Below are 15,495 nucleotides of genomic sequence, written 5' to 3' on the forward strand. Positions count from 1 at the left end.
GATTTGTAGTCAAGAGATAAATGTCAATATAGCATTAAAATAAAGAAAATAAGATTGCTATTGGAGAAAAATAAAGATGAACAGAAGAGGGAAAGGGAAAAAGAAGAAAACGAGGAAGGCAGTTTGGATTTAGAGATAGAGAAAAAAACATTACTTGAGTATATTCTCTGTGCCAGGCACTGTGGTAGATGCCAAATTTAAAGGTATATATTGTTTTATTTCATTCTCAAAGTAGTGCAGGATAGAGATTGTTATCGCTATTTTTACATACAATTGACTTTGTAGTTATAGAGGTTAGATAATTTTAACAAGGTCAAACAGATAAAATAAACATTTTATTTTATTTTTTTAATACCTACAGCACCTGGTATTCCTAAGTGGTCTCCCATCCAAATACTAACCAGGCCCGAACCTGCTTAACTTCTGAGATCAGATGAGATCCGGCACGTTCGGGGTGTCATGACTATAGACTATAATAAACATTTTAACTCAGGTGTTCTGATGCCAACGCCCGTGCTCCTTTAATTACATCAGCATCACCATCAGCATCGTCATTATCAATCATCACCACCATCACCATCATCACCTTCAGCATCATTAACATCAGCATCATCACCATCATCTTCATCTTCATCGTCGGTAGCATGCAGAGCACTCAGATGTGTCATCCCTAAGAGCATGCAAATTTCGTATGTAATTCTCACATCTCCATTTTACAGTCAAGTAAACTGGGGATTAGAAAAAGCTAAATCACCTCTCCACATCACACAGCCGGTAGGTGGCAGAGTCCAGATGTCTCTGATTCCTTATGATTAGCCATACCTCCCACCACTCGTTTTCCCACTTATTGGTTAACACATTATCTTTCGTCTCTTGGGCTTGACCTCTTCATCTTCAAAATGAGCAGTTTGTGCTAAATGAGTAAGATTCCTTGCCAAACTGATATGACAAACTAATCTAACATCAGAGCCGCAGTGGGGAGGGAATGTTTTTGGTTTGGGTTTGCATTTCTGAAATAACCTATCTCCTCTCTTCCCAGAAAGCTGTAATAAATAGACAGATGGACAAAAAACAAAAGAACCTACAAATTCTGAAAAATAAAATCACATGACATAATGTGCTTATTCTAAAAAAGAGAATAAAACATCCCCACAGGCGTTTATCTGTGCCTTTTCACACAGCTGCCAATCAGAGGTACATCCAGGCATACTTTCAGAATAGGTGCTCTATTTGACCCAGTGATCCAAGTGACATTTTGGAGCTTAGTTAGCACCATGAAATCCCATAAGCTTCACCCAGGCATCTGGGATACCCTCCCCACATCTACATGTACCCAATTAATCACCAGGTCTTACTGATTTCACCTCTGTAATAACCTGCAATCACCATCTGATTTTCAGTGTCTCATTATCTGCTCCCTGGACTATTGTACCCTCCTAACTACCTCTGCAAACTATAGTACACTCTTCTCAGTGCTAGTAGAGCAATATTTTTCAAACACAAATCTGATCATGACACTGTCTTATACTAATCATTTTAAATAATAAACGACATTGCTGACCTATATTAAAAAACCATTTATAGTCTGACCCTACCCTACATGTTCATCTTCACCTCTCTCTCATTCCATCACCTGATGCCTCAACCATACTAGACCACTCATGCTTCTTAGGCATGCGATAAATTTCCATATTGCATGTCTTTTTTTCCTCCCACTCAGAGTTCTCCCTACCCTCTTCCCCACTCTTGAACTCTACTGTGTAGAGAACTCCTATTCATGCTTCAAGACTCAGATCAACTGGCAGCTTCATTAGGATTTATCAACTTCACTATGGTTTCTCCAATAGAGTTAATCTTTCCCGTAGCTATCAATCTCTAGCACTTAAGAAACATTTTAGTTGGTTTTATGTTCACAGCCTTTATTGGACTGAAAGCTCCCTAGGGAAAAGGAAGCTTTCTTTTTTTAAAGGCTAGACTATGCTAGTGGCTTTGCTAGATGAATTAATAAATATTTTTATAATTTATTCAAATGAATTAAGTCAGAAGCCAAGGAACATCCACCCTGAATATTTTACAAACACATTTGATAAGGTCATTTTGCAAGAGTTTATAATTTCTACTTAAGAAATAAATTAATTAAATGTTATTTAGCTATAGGTTGCCATAAAATTTTGTGTAAAACGAAAGAATTATGTGACAGAGAACTTCTCCAAAGGTCGCTGATGGTCTGGTGGAGAAATCAATGTTCACAGCCATGAAATAATAAAAATAAGAATTCAATATACCACAAATTAAACTGTAGGATTAATAAAATCCAAATCAGAACTCTAGAGATTTTTTTTTAAATCTCGACAAAACGAAGTTCATTTGGAAGATCAAAAACAGACAAGAGCAATCTCGAACAAAATCCCAGCAAGTTTTTGTGTGGTAATTGATAATCTGATACTAATATTTATATAAAAATTAAAAGGACTCAGTGCCTTCTTTAAGGCAATCTTAGAGAAAAACAAAGCTAGAACCTATATTACCAGATAGTTATTTTAAAATTTTAATAATTAAGACATTGTGATATTCGTATAAGAATAGATAAACTGATGAATGAAACAGAGAGATCACAACAGTCCTACACATACATGGTTGTCTGATTCATGACAGGCAAAGAATCCTACTGCCCGCCCCTTTTGTGTCTTTTTCCATTCAACTTTATGTTTGTGAGATTTATCTATATTGTTGAACATAGTACAAAATTGTTAATGCCCATTTCTGCGTAGTATACGTTCATGCAACACACACCTCCAATGCAGTGCAGAAAAAGTAGTAATTTTAATAAACAGTTCTGGGTCAGTTGAATATCCATATGGAAAAGTGCATTTTGTCCCCTGTACTTAACATTATAAACAAAAATCAATTTAGATGAATTATATATCTAAAAGTTAAGGTTAAAATCATTAATATTTTATAAGAAAACATGTTTTTGATATTGGAGGAGACAAAGATTTCTTAAACATGTTACAAGAAATGCTAAACATAAAAGAAATAAGTATCGTATTAATTTATATTAAAATTTTAGTGATGTCCAAAAGAATACAATTAAAAGAATGAAAAGGCAACCTAAAGAGTAAAAGATGATATTTATAATATACACACAAAAAAATAAACACAAATCCTAAATATATATAAAGAACTCCTGCAAATTAGTTTTTTAAAGCAACTCAATAAAAAGCTAAAAGACAGGGAGAGACAGCTAACTAGAAAGGATATACAAGTGACCAATAAAGCCATAAAAATGTGTTCAGCCTCATAAGTCACCATAGAGATGGAAATTCATATTTTAATACCAATCACACCAGAATGGCTAAATAGGCATAATAGAAAATATTAAGTGTTGACAAGAGTGTCGATAACTGGAACTCTTATACATTGCTGTTAGAATTGTGAATTAATACAATGACTCTGAAAAACAATTTGGCAATGTATACATATGTACATATAGTGTCTGCAAACACTGAACATGTACTTAGTCTATGGCCCAATGATTCCACTCCCAAAAACAAACCATAGAACCGCATATGTGTCTATGTATAGCAATGAATTGTACACATATGTTCATATATGGTACTAGAACATTTGTAACTGCATTATTTGTAGTAGCTCCAAACTTGGAAATTACCCAGATACCTATGAATACTATAATGAACAAATAAATCATGGTATATTCGCACAAAGAAATATTATACAACAATGGGCACAAACAATTTAAAATTATATTCAACAATATGGATAAATCTCACAAACATGAAGTTGCATGGAAGAAGACAGACATAAATAGGCAGACAACAGGATTCTTATTATATAAAGTTCAAACACAGGTAAAACCAATCTTTATCAAAGTCAAGACAGTGGTCACCCTTGAAGTGGACAGTAGCTGGAAGAGAGTTTGAATGGTGGGTGGTGCTTCTGGGGTGCTGGTAATATTGTTTCCTAACTTGATTTGGCTGCCAATTAGGCAGATGTGGTCAGTTTGTGAAAATTTCCTGGGCCATTCACTTATGACATGTTCACTCTTCATATGTATGTCACATTCCAATAAAAATTAAAAACATATTTAAAATGTTCACAGAAAAAGTGATTAAAGGAAATAAAAGGAAATGGATATTAAAACATATTATAGAGCTACAATAATGCAAAAAGTGTGGTGTTGGCCCAAGACTAGGAATATAGATCAATAAAGCACAATAGAAAGCCAAGAAATAAACCTTGGTACATATAAAAATTAATTATATGATTAAGATGGTATTTTGGATCAGTGGAGGGGAAGAGAGAATTATTCAACAATCGTGTTGGGCCAATTTATTAACTAATTGGAAAAGAAGAAACCTAAGTACTTTCCTTAAACCACTACTAAAATAAAGTCCAGATGAATTCCACATATATACAGATAGTATGCGTCTTTAAATTATTATTTGCTTATATAAAAAATGTTTATATAAACCTGAAACCTTAGAGCAGTAAGACAAAAAATGCAGCTGAGCCTATTTAGTGATTTTGACAGTGAGGGATGAGGGAGATCTTTTTCAACATAAAAAGAGATGGAAAAGCTTCTGGCAAAGCATTACAAGTATCATATAAATTATAAAATTATAAAATGTAATTTAAAGAATGGAAAGACAGATTGCCTATAATGGCAAAAGATTAATGTCCTTCCAATATAAGAGCTCTTTCTAAATAATAATAATATAAATATACTCCAATAGAAATATATAAAAGTATGAAAGTATACATGCTACCAAATGTAATTTAAAGGCTAACAAACTACATTGGAAAGTAAGCTGTGTTAGGGAAAATGTACAGGACATAATATATGCACAGTACATTTCAACACACACATACACTCCATACTGTCTATAAAGAGTAATGAAATTAGTGGATGACTTTTAATTGTTTGTTTCTATATTTTTGAATTGTTTGAATCTTGAAAAATGTGTAGGTGTGTCTTTCATAGTTATAAAACAATAAAATAATTTTCATTTTGAAAAGAAATTAAGCAGAAAGAAGAATGACGTTACAGACCATGATTTCCTTTTAAAAAATTGTTTTTGGCAATGGAATTTCTTTTCAAATGAAATCTTACATGAGAGGTGAATATTTGAACAAATAAAAGATTATCTCTGTTGAGTAAGAGTGGCAGATGCAGACTTCATCTGCTTGGTTTCCTTCCTGCCCTCCACTGGACCCGCATCATCTCACCTACCCTGACCTCCAGCACCTGAGACACTTTCAAAGAACTCCAAGGCATCATGGGACTTAATTTAAAAACTCTTATTTTAGATATTTTAGATGACCATTCATTGGTATAGCAAGGCTTTCATGCTATACTTGTAAGTGTTAAGGTAGATTATAAAAGAATTTTTAGGATACGACTCCATTTTTTTAAACTCCCCATATATTATATAATTATATATACATCTAAATAAACACTTGGGCACTAAAAAGTAGTGAAAAGAAATACACCAGAGTGTTAAATCTTGTTATATCCGAATATAGAAACAAGGCTATCTTTTATTTTTATATTTTTGCTCATCTGTATCTTCTAATTTTTCTGTGAAGAACATGTATTGCTTTTATAATAAGAAAAAAATTCATTTTTTAAGGGTGAGCAGGAGTTGAGAAAATTATTCATTTTAGATATCATCTAGTGTTATCTCTCTGCCAGTAGGAGATCCAGGTGCTATTTGAGAATCATGACTTTAGGTTTAATTACTTTTTTATAAAAAATGCAGCAGTACTTTATTCAGGCGTATTTTATATATGATAAAATTCTCAAATCCCAAGTGTACAGCTGGATGAATTTTGGTACATGCATATTTCTGTGAATGTAATTACTTTTTTTGTTGTTCCTCTTCCCAATTTTTATATCTAATTTTGGACACTGCTTTAAAAAAAAAAACAGTTTTATTGAGGTATAACTGGCTTGGAATAAACTACGTATGTTTAAGTGTACCATTTGATCAGTTTTAACATGGAAAGGTGAGTTAGTTATTGCCAAGTTTCAATGGTGAATCTGGGCCTTTCGTGATCTTAAGTAAGTCATTTAATTTCTTTGACCTCCGTTTTCTCACCTATGATTCACATACTTATCTTGCAGAGTTTTTGAGAAGACTGAATAAAACACGTGTATAACTATGCAGCACAGACCCTGGAACACAGTAGGCACCAAACAAATAATGGCTGTTGCCGTGGCTCTTGTCTTTTTCCAAACAGGAAGCCTGAGACTCCAGGAGGTTAGGAACCTGCTTAAAGTCACACAGCAGGATGGAGGGTGAGGCTGACTGCAAGACCTAACTTTTCATGTTGGAAACCTTTGAAGTACCTTCTCCTGAGGGGACCAGCAAACATCTAGTGGCCATGAAGCTGGGAGAACTCTGACCTCTCCAGTCCTCTTGCTCCCTTGCCTGTAACTCTGGCTTCAGAATGAGTGATGGTAACCAATCTGCCTTGTTGCCTCAGACAAGTTGCCCAAACCTCAGTTTTCTTAACTGTTAAAGGGAGAAATGAGATTAATAATGGCAACTTTTGCAGGATACTGTGACATCACACGAGATAACAGCTAAAATCAAATTTTAAAGCTCTGCAAATATAACACAATCTTTCCACATTAAGCTCTTTGAGAGAAAAGAGTGTTGGAATTTTACAGCAGAGAGAACTTCAAGAATCGTCTTGTGCTAGTCATCCTAGTGATGTAATAATATTCATACTGATTCAGAATCCCCCCTCCTCCACACGCACACACCACAATGTGTTGAGGGCCTACAAGGTGTACTCGTAGGCAGTTTTTCAGATATCACTTCATTTATTCTTCAACACAAACAGGCTAAGTAGGCAGTACCAACTCCACTTTACAGTGAGAAAACAAAAACCAAGGGAGTTCAGATTAACTGTCCACAGTCAAACGGCTGAGAATCTTCTTAGCGTGGGGCTTGTGCTCCTGTAACAACATTCCTTAAATTATTTCATTAAATAAAAGAAGAAAAACATTTCCTAGCTCATTTCATGAGTCTAGCATGAACCTTAGAGCAAAGCTAGCTAAGACTGTTATAAGCGGTGAAAATTATAGACCACTATTACTCATGAGCACAGACACAAAAATTCTCAAGAGCAAAGAGAATCAATCCAGCAATATATAAAAATGATAATACATCACAACTAAGTGAGGTGTATCCTTATCAATACAGGAGAGTGTCAACATTTAAAAATAAGGTAGTTCTCTGCATTAAAAAAAGAGGAAGATTGTGTGAAGATCATGTCAAAATATACAGAAAAATCATTTGATGAATTAAAAACCAATTCATGATTTTAAAAGTATCCATAAACTCAGAATAAAATGAAACATCCTCGATTTGATAAAAGATAATATTAATTTTGAAAATCTGTAAGTAATAAAATACATAATGATAATAAATTAAATGCTTCTCATTGAAGACTAGGACCAAAGCAAGGGTATCAGCTTTAACTACAATGATAAAATATTGCTTTGGCTATCCTAGCCAGGATAATAAGTCAAGATAAATAAATAAAAAACATACGGATTGGAAAGGAAGAAATTAAGCTATCTTTATTCACAGATAACTTGATTTTTAATATATAAAAACCTTAAGGAATCTATTAATAAGGGAATTGCTCAAGGATTCAGGATACAAGATCGACATTAAAAAAATGTAATTCTATATACTAGTAACAAACAAATGGGAGATGAAATAAAACAAATATTATTTATAATAGCAACTAAAGACATAAAATGCTTAGGGATAAATTTTACAAAATATATGCAAGATATCTGCACTAGAAACTATGTGAGATTGCAAAGAGATTTTTTTAAAAAATCTAAATAAATGGAGAGCACTGCCATGTTTGTGGAATAGAAGCTTAAACACCTATTCTGTCTGAACAAATCTACAAATTCAATGCAATGCAGCTGGCATTTTATGGAAACTGATGAACTGATTGTAATTTATTTGAAAATAGAAAAGACTTATAATAGTCAAGACAATTATGAAAGTTAGATACTTGCAGTAGCTGCTTTCAGGATTTACTATAAACTACAGAAATCAAAACAGTGTGGTATTGGCATAGTCAAGATAGAGCAAGATCTGCTCTCCTTCACAAACCTTCATCCACCATGAAGTGGCATCAGAGCACTGAGAGAAGCCATTCCCGATTAATCCAGCAGGGGGCAGCAGACCCACACAAATCTAAAGAAACTAAGTTGAATTTTCAGGATCCTTTGTGCCCCGCACGTCTCCTTTGTATTTCTTTCCTCCAGTTGCAGCTATTTCTGCCCTGCCAGCCTATCAGGCAGAAATAGGAGACTTAAATGAGAGAGGATGGGAACACACTCACGAACCCTATGTATGCCAGGCCCTGTTCTCCACAATAAATAAGCAAAACCTCATACCCACCTCAACTCTGTATCATAGGCATGATTTTATACATATACATATATATATAAGAAAACAAAGGCTCAGCGAAGAATAGATTCCCAATCACCTATTCTGGAAGTGATGGAGATGGAGTTTGAATCTGATCTTTTTTTCCACCTAACATTACCCAAACTTGTAGGCCAAAATGATCAACGTTGCACCTCACGAGAGCAGCTAATATTTATTGATTGCTCATTGAAGTAGCATTCTAACTGCTTTACATGCATTATTAACTCCTTTAATCTTCACAATTGGATGAGGTAGTCTGTTTTTAATCCCATTTTAAAGATAGGTAGAGAAACTGAGGCGCTGAGAAATTAACAAACTTGCAGAGGTCATGCCATTAGTAAAAGCTGGGGCCAGCATTGAATGCTGGGTTTGAATCTAGACCTCAGAAATGTAACTACTGTACTGTTTACTAAATGACCACTTTAACAAGTTTTGTGGGGAAGTTGAGGAGGCTACTGGCTGTAGAGGGAATGTCGGCCCATTTCTTCCAGCTCTTTCTGAATGCCAAGGGATAGCAAAGAATGGCTTCTTCCTACACCATGTTCCCTAGGGGACCCAGGGACATGCGGGGGTTCACTGTTATCTCTGTGTGGTATCCCCAGCCCTTAGGACTACCAACATGTTTAGCCTTTGCTGAGTACCTATTGAATGCCAGACGTAAACAATGAAAACACAGTGCCTTCCTGCAGAGAACTCTTAGTTGGAAGGAAGACCATATGCAAATGCATGCAAAAACAAAACCATAGTTGAGTCTGCGGGTGACTAATCAGCACGTGTATGGCACAGAATTTCTGCCTAGTCTGGGAGGACTTTCTGGGGGAGGGAGGCCTTCCACTTGAGGCTTCAAGGGTAAGGCTTGAAGAGATGGAGTTAGAAGTCAGAATACAGTTTTGGCACGAGTGGGGAACTTTGATGAGAATAGAGAGGTCAGCTAGATTGGATGAGGGTTCTGGGGAGAAAGGTTAAAACTAAGGCCGGAGGGGTGGATTGAGGATCATAGAGGGTCCTGAGGGCCTTTAAGTGTATTTTATAAACAGATGTCTTATGAAGGCTCAAAGCCATTATAGGTATGTAAGAAAGGAGTGGCAAGATAAAACTAGTTTCTGCGAAGATAAGGTGGGCAAGCCTGTGCAGAAAGGAATGAAACCAAAGAGCCTGCAAGGGAAGGAAAAAGGAAACTGTGTTATGTTGAAAATTTCCTATGTGGCAGGCACTAACTATCTACTATGACCATTAGTCTTCTCAACAGTTCTAGAAGTTTTATGCAATTACCACCTCTGTTTTATAGGTGACTAATGTAAGACGCATGAGGTTAAGAAAGCTCCCCTATTTGAATCAAGGCCTAAATCCAATTGAACTTGGATTTGAACCCATACTGTCTGACACCAAAGCTCACTTTACTAATCACTATGCCATCACTGGCAAGACTAGCTAAGTCTAAGAGATATTTTGCCTCATCTGAGATACCTAGTAAGGTTGAGGGTGTAAGGTTGATGAAAGTATTCAGGACTTTTACCTGAAGATGCCCTGGTACTCAAGATATTATTTGTCTTTAAACAAATAGCTGGAAACACATACCCAGAATTTTAGAAGGACCATACCGGGCTTGTGAATGCAGAGGCTGTAGTAACAGGTACTTGGTGGTGTCTACTTTCTGAGGTTGATGGGAGCCAGAGTGGCCTTCAGGAGACAGAAGCCACCAGAAGTGTGCCAGCCTTGCCAATGCTAAGCATCTCCATTACCTATTCCGAGGGGAGGAGATGAACTCCCTCCTGACAAGCCTGAGGTCCGGGGACACCTGAAGACCCAAGGGTAGGGCAGGGAGGAAGCACCCCTAAAAGGACATGGAAACTTCTCCCTCCAGCTCTTTGGGTGTGACTGGAGATGTGAACTATAGATCGAGCTTCTTAGACCAAGCTTCCAAGGAATCTCCCCAGAAGCAAGCAGAGCCCTGTCTGAAGCTGCAGCAGCCATGGTATAACAGCTGGCACACAGCAAGCAGTTTGCCAGTGCTGTGATGCATGTTAGAACCACAGCAGGAAGAGATAGGAAGGTATATGGGGGAGAGGAATGGGTGGTATCGGGTCTCCGTGGGAGGAGAGTGGAAATAAGGTCAATGGCAAAGCAGCATTTGTAGCTCATGAGAATGTAGGGAAAACTGCCACACACACAGGTGTGTATTCATTAGCTTCCAGAATCCAGAGTTTGGACTCCAGGATGGGATCTGTTATTGAGAGAAGAGACCTTTGAAATGGGGGCAGCAGTGAGGCAGAGTGGTGAAATGGTGATGGCAAAGTTAGCCCTCTCTAGGTGAGGCTTTGACAGGTTTGGGCAATTGTGGTGAGCTCATGAAGGACACTTACAAGAAGCCTGCTAGGTATCGAACTTTGTCATCTCCTGAGGAGATCACATTTGAAGGGAAAAAGAAACCTGGCCCAATGAGGTTGATTGGGTAAGGAAGTCACTGTTAGGAGAGGCAAAGTTTAGCTGCATTAGTCAAAAGAGCCTAAGTTGTGTTGTTAACAAGCAAGCCCAATACCAGAGTGGCTTTACACCTAAAAGTTTATTTTCACTCAGGCACTGCAGAAAGAGGACTCTGTTCCACATGTTATTTCATGATTCCAACATCTGGAATGCACCAATTCCTGAGCGAGGACAAGAAAAAATAGGTTTCTTGAGCTTCAAGCTGGAAGTGACATCACTTCCGTTCATTGGTCAGAACCAGTCAGATGGCCCCACCCAATGAAAGATGAGATGTGAAATGTTAGAAACCAACGGAATGTCTGGTGAGCTCTACCATCTCTGCCATACTTAGCAGAGCCTGGCATTCAGAGAAACCTCTCGACCTGGCTCTTAATGATCTTGTTACTGAGTCCCTTGAAAAACACTAAGTAAAAGCTAAAGGCGTTATTTTACTAAAAATTCCAGGAGGCATTGAAGTACAGCCACACCGCCTGGACACTGGTCCTCTGGTCAACCTTCTTACAAAGAAAGGAGATGCACACCGCTCCCCCAGAGACAACTGCACGTCACGGAATTCAGTACATCAGGAGCAGAGCCACCAGTGGTCCCCAACAGAACACTACCAGGCTTTTCAAGGCAGAGGCAGAGCCTGTATTCATGAACGTGTCTGTTTGCATGTGGGTGACACTGCACAAAAGCCCCTCTGGGTTCAATTGTGACTAGGGAACTATTTCAGAAGACTGAGGTGCTTTATAATGTGTGTGGAGGACAGGAGCCTGAGAATGTGACCTCCCATTGAATCTAATAAGCCTGGTGACACTTCGATCGTGTTATGTCCATATTACAGATGGGGAAATTGAGGTTTGAAGACGTTAACTGACTTTTCAAAGTCATCTAGTTAATAAGTAGTGGAGTTGTTGGTCCCCTGACATGATTTGAAAGCCATGCAGTATTTGGGAGGCAGAGGATGTGAGGAAAAGGACAGTGGCCTGGAGCCAGGATGCCTGGCTCTTGGTACTAGCCCTGCCACCAACCTCCTAAGAGACCTTTGGCACATTTCGTATCTAAGCCCTTTATTTCTTCATCTGTAAAAAGCTGGGTGAGATGGCTCTTTCCATTTGTATTTTGAATCTATCACAGGAACCCAGCTGAAGCTGATAGCTAATGGTAGCCGAAAGAGGCATGGATGCCTTGCCTCATCACTATGCAAAAGGGCTTTAGCACCTGGAAATCTGGCATTAGGGGAATATGGCCCACTGCTCCCACACTCCAAGCCTTCTTTGATAATATCCTTCACAGGTGGGGTGTCATTGGACAGCTGGGGAAGGGAAAGGGACACTGGAATAGAGCTCAGAGGTACTAGGCAGGACCTGCTGCCTCTTTTCTCTGCTCCAGCTTGGCCAGCCCCAGAAGCCGCCAGCCTCAATCCTGGGGTGGAGAGAGGTGGGGCTGGGCAGTCAAGAACTGCAGCCCACAGGCTGCCTCAGCTGCCCCTGCCCCTGTGGGGCTTCACGTCTGCTCTCGCATGTCCCCGCAGGTGGCTGAGCCCTGCCACACGCCAAGTGAGGAGAGGCGGCCATAACAGATGGGGAGGATGAAGCAAGGAGTGAGCAGTGTGGCAGATAGGACCATGTGGCCAGGACTCGAGAGTTCTGAGCCCCTGTAGGAGGTTTCTCCCTGGCCATCCCTGGCTTTGACCTCCTCTGTCCTGGTCACCAGGCTCCTGCAGAAATGTGGCCTCCCAACCTCCCACTTAGGGATCTAGCTATCCTTGTGTAACCACACATAAACTTTTGTTTCTTTAACATATATTTTTTTTCTCTGATTCAAGCTGATTTTTCCCAGATAATGGCATTTTAAGTCACTTGTGTTTTGTTTTTGTTTTTTCTGCCCCTATCCTCTGTAAGCCTGCTCCTTTAATCATTAAGCCTTAGGACATAAGATTAACCAAGGTCAGGTCTATAATCATGAGGACGATAGATTTCGGTTGAACTTTAGACTAAGGATAAATAACATCTTGGCTTTAGATGTGTTTCAGCCCCAGGCCCATTAAAGTAGAACAATCCCACCAGCCACAAGACCAGGCCATGAGACCAGAGGGGATGGCCCATGGCTGATTCCAGAACTGGACACAATCATCGATTGCCTCATCTCCCTCCAACTGTCCAATCGGTAGCAACCATGACCTTGACTCCCTTGACTACTGATTTTTCCCTATATACTCCCGAGACACCCAGGGCGCCAGGCCTTTGAGCGATAGCTTGCTGTGTCTCTGGGACTTGCAACTCTAATAAATCTTACTTTGCTGCAAAACTTGCACTTCTGTCTTTGGCTCAGAAGCGTGCAGGAAGATGGGCCCCTTTTTTGTCTCGATAACACTTGGGACTTAGCTCCCCACTCTGGCACTTATGTCCCCTCTCTGGGCACTGAGCCCTCCCCGTCACTGGCGTTTCTCCTCTCAGTTTTGAGCACAAGTCCTTCCTTGGTACTAATCCTCCCCCTTCGCCTAGCATTGAACACTGTCCCTTCGTGTTGCACACACCAGGCCCCTGACATTAAGCTGCCTCCACCCTCTCCTGATACTGCGCACCCCCTTCTCTCAGCCTGCCCCATCCCCCCATATTTAGCCAGTCCTTTGCTCTGGGCCCTCTTTCCCTGTCATATCATCTCACTACTCTTAGTCTTAGCTCCTCTGCTCAGTTTCACTCAGACTTTGCTGGAGTTCTAATATGTGTCAGTGATACACCCTTGGATGAGCTCAGTAAACCCACTCACCTCAGACTTCTGTTTATGCCCTTTCCCCTCAACCACATGTCCCTTCTTCTCCTGTGTGCTCAGCTAGATTCTTCTCACGAAGCCTCCAAAATTTTCATAAGAATCCAACACCCACAAGCTCTGTGCTTGCCAGCTTCTTGGGGTTACCTTTCCCTGACTATATGCCATAACCCAAGACTGCATCCTACACAAATCAAAGAAATCTAACCATCTCCCAGGATTAGCATTATTCCCAAGGCATCACATTCTCCACGTGGCTCTTTTCACTTCCCAGTCTGAAATGCCGCTCTGAGCTTTCCTTTCATCACCTTCGACTTTTCTCCTCTCTTCTTTTCCTGTTCCCCGAATATGAACTTCGCCTCCATCCCACCTCCTTCCTGGCATCCTCCAGCTAACTCAAGGCTGGCTTATTACTTGCTTTGCAAAGGTTTTAGGAATCACCATTCAGGAGAACAAACAACTGAGCATTAAATTCCAGGTCCCATTCTTGGGTCAGCTCTCACCCTAGACCCCAATCTGCCCTTTCGTTATGGGGTTCATCCTCGGAACTGAGTCCTTTCTTCGGCCTCCTCTTTCCTCTTTCCTCATGGGTCCCTCTCCCAGTCCTTACATCCGCTATTAGAAACTAAAAATGCCTTTCTAGTAAAAGTCATCTCTGAACAAGGAAGTTCCCATTTCACTTTTTTATACCAAGAAATGAGCTCTTCTTTAGAAAAATGTCTATTCACTTCTTTTATCCATTTTCAAATCAGATTGGGGTTTTTTCTGAGGGGGGGCAGATATTGAATTGTATGAGTTCTTTATACATTTTGGATGGTTTATATATTTGATGGTTCCTTTTGCTGTGCAGAAGTTTTTTAGTTTGATATAGTCCTACTTATTAATTTTTGCTATTGTTGCTTATGCTTTTGGCCAATAGGTACATGAAAAGATACTCATTATCACCAATCATTAGGGAAATGCAAATCAAAACTATCCTGAGCTATCACCTCAGGCCTGTTAAGCTATCATCAAAAAGACAAGAGATAACAATTGTCAGCAGGGACGTGGTAAAAGGATATCTGTGTACTGTTAATGGAAGTGTAAATTGATTCAGCTGCTATGGAAAACAGTATGGAGGTTCCTCAAAAAATTAAAAAGAGCACTACCATATGATGATCCAGCAATCCTACTTCTGAGTATATATTCAAAAAATAAAAATAGGATATCAAAGAGGGAAAAAAGAGAAACAAAGTCTTTATTTCTAACACTTTCTTTTCCAATGAGGCCTGGAGATCTGAAGCTGCTGAACAGCAAGGAGCCTAAAAGTATTTTCTCAAGTGGGATAGCAGGCTTCCTTATGCATCTGGTGGGCTGGAGAATGGCTGCAGTACGTTTCGGTAGCACATTTTTTTCCCCTTTTGGGTCACTACACAGACATTTTCGAAGATACAGACCTCACTGACTCTCTCAGTGTCACTTGGCCCTGGTCACACCACCTGTATTGCCTCTAAACAGGACCCTAAGGGATCCCAGCAGAGGAGGCAGGATGGCAGAGCAGGAAAAAAAGCAAAGGAAGTTAAACACAGAAGCTCAAGGGCCAGGAGCTTCATTCAAGGTCTGGCCCAGGCATGTCACACATTATCTGGGTGCGGTACCCTCAGGCATGCTAGTTGAGGAGTGATACATATCCATACTCTGATGATCAGACATCTGCTTATGAACATGAAAATGAATCTGAGACCAAAGAGACATCAGGCTTTCAGGAAGTTGGGATTATGAGCTTGACTTA

At 39.4% G+C, this 15,495-nt stretch overlaps 1 pseudogene; it reads right to left on the reverse strand.

Moving 5' to 3' along the window:
- Positions 1-352: 352 nt before the first annotated feature.
- Positions 353-471, reverse strand: LOC111739475 (annotated as a pseudogene).
- Positions 472-15,495: the final 15,024 nt, after the last annotated feature.

This window comes from Pteropus vampyrus, unplaced genomic scaffold, assembly GCF_000151845.1.
Source record: "Pteropus vampyrus isolate Shadow unplaced genomic scaffold, Pvam_2.0 Scaffold50, whole genome shotgun sequence".
NCBI lineage: Eukaryota > Metazoa > Chordata > Mammalia > Chiroptera > Pteropodidae > Pteropus > Pteropus vampyrus.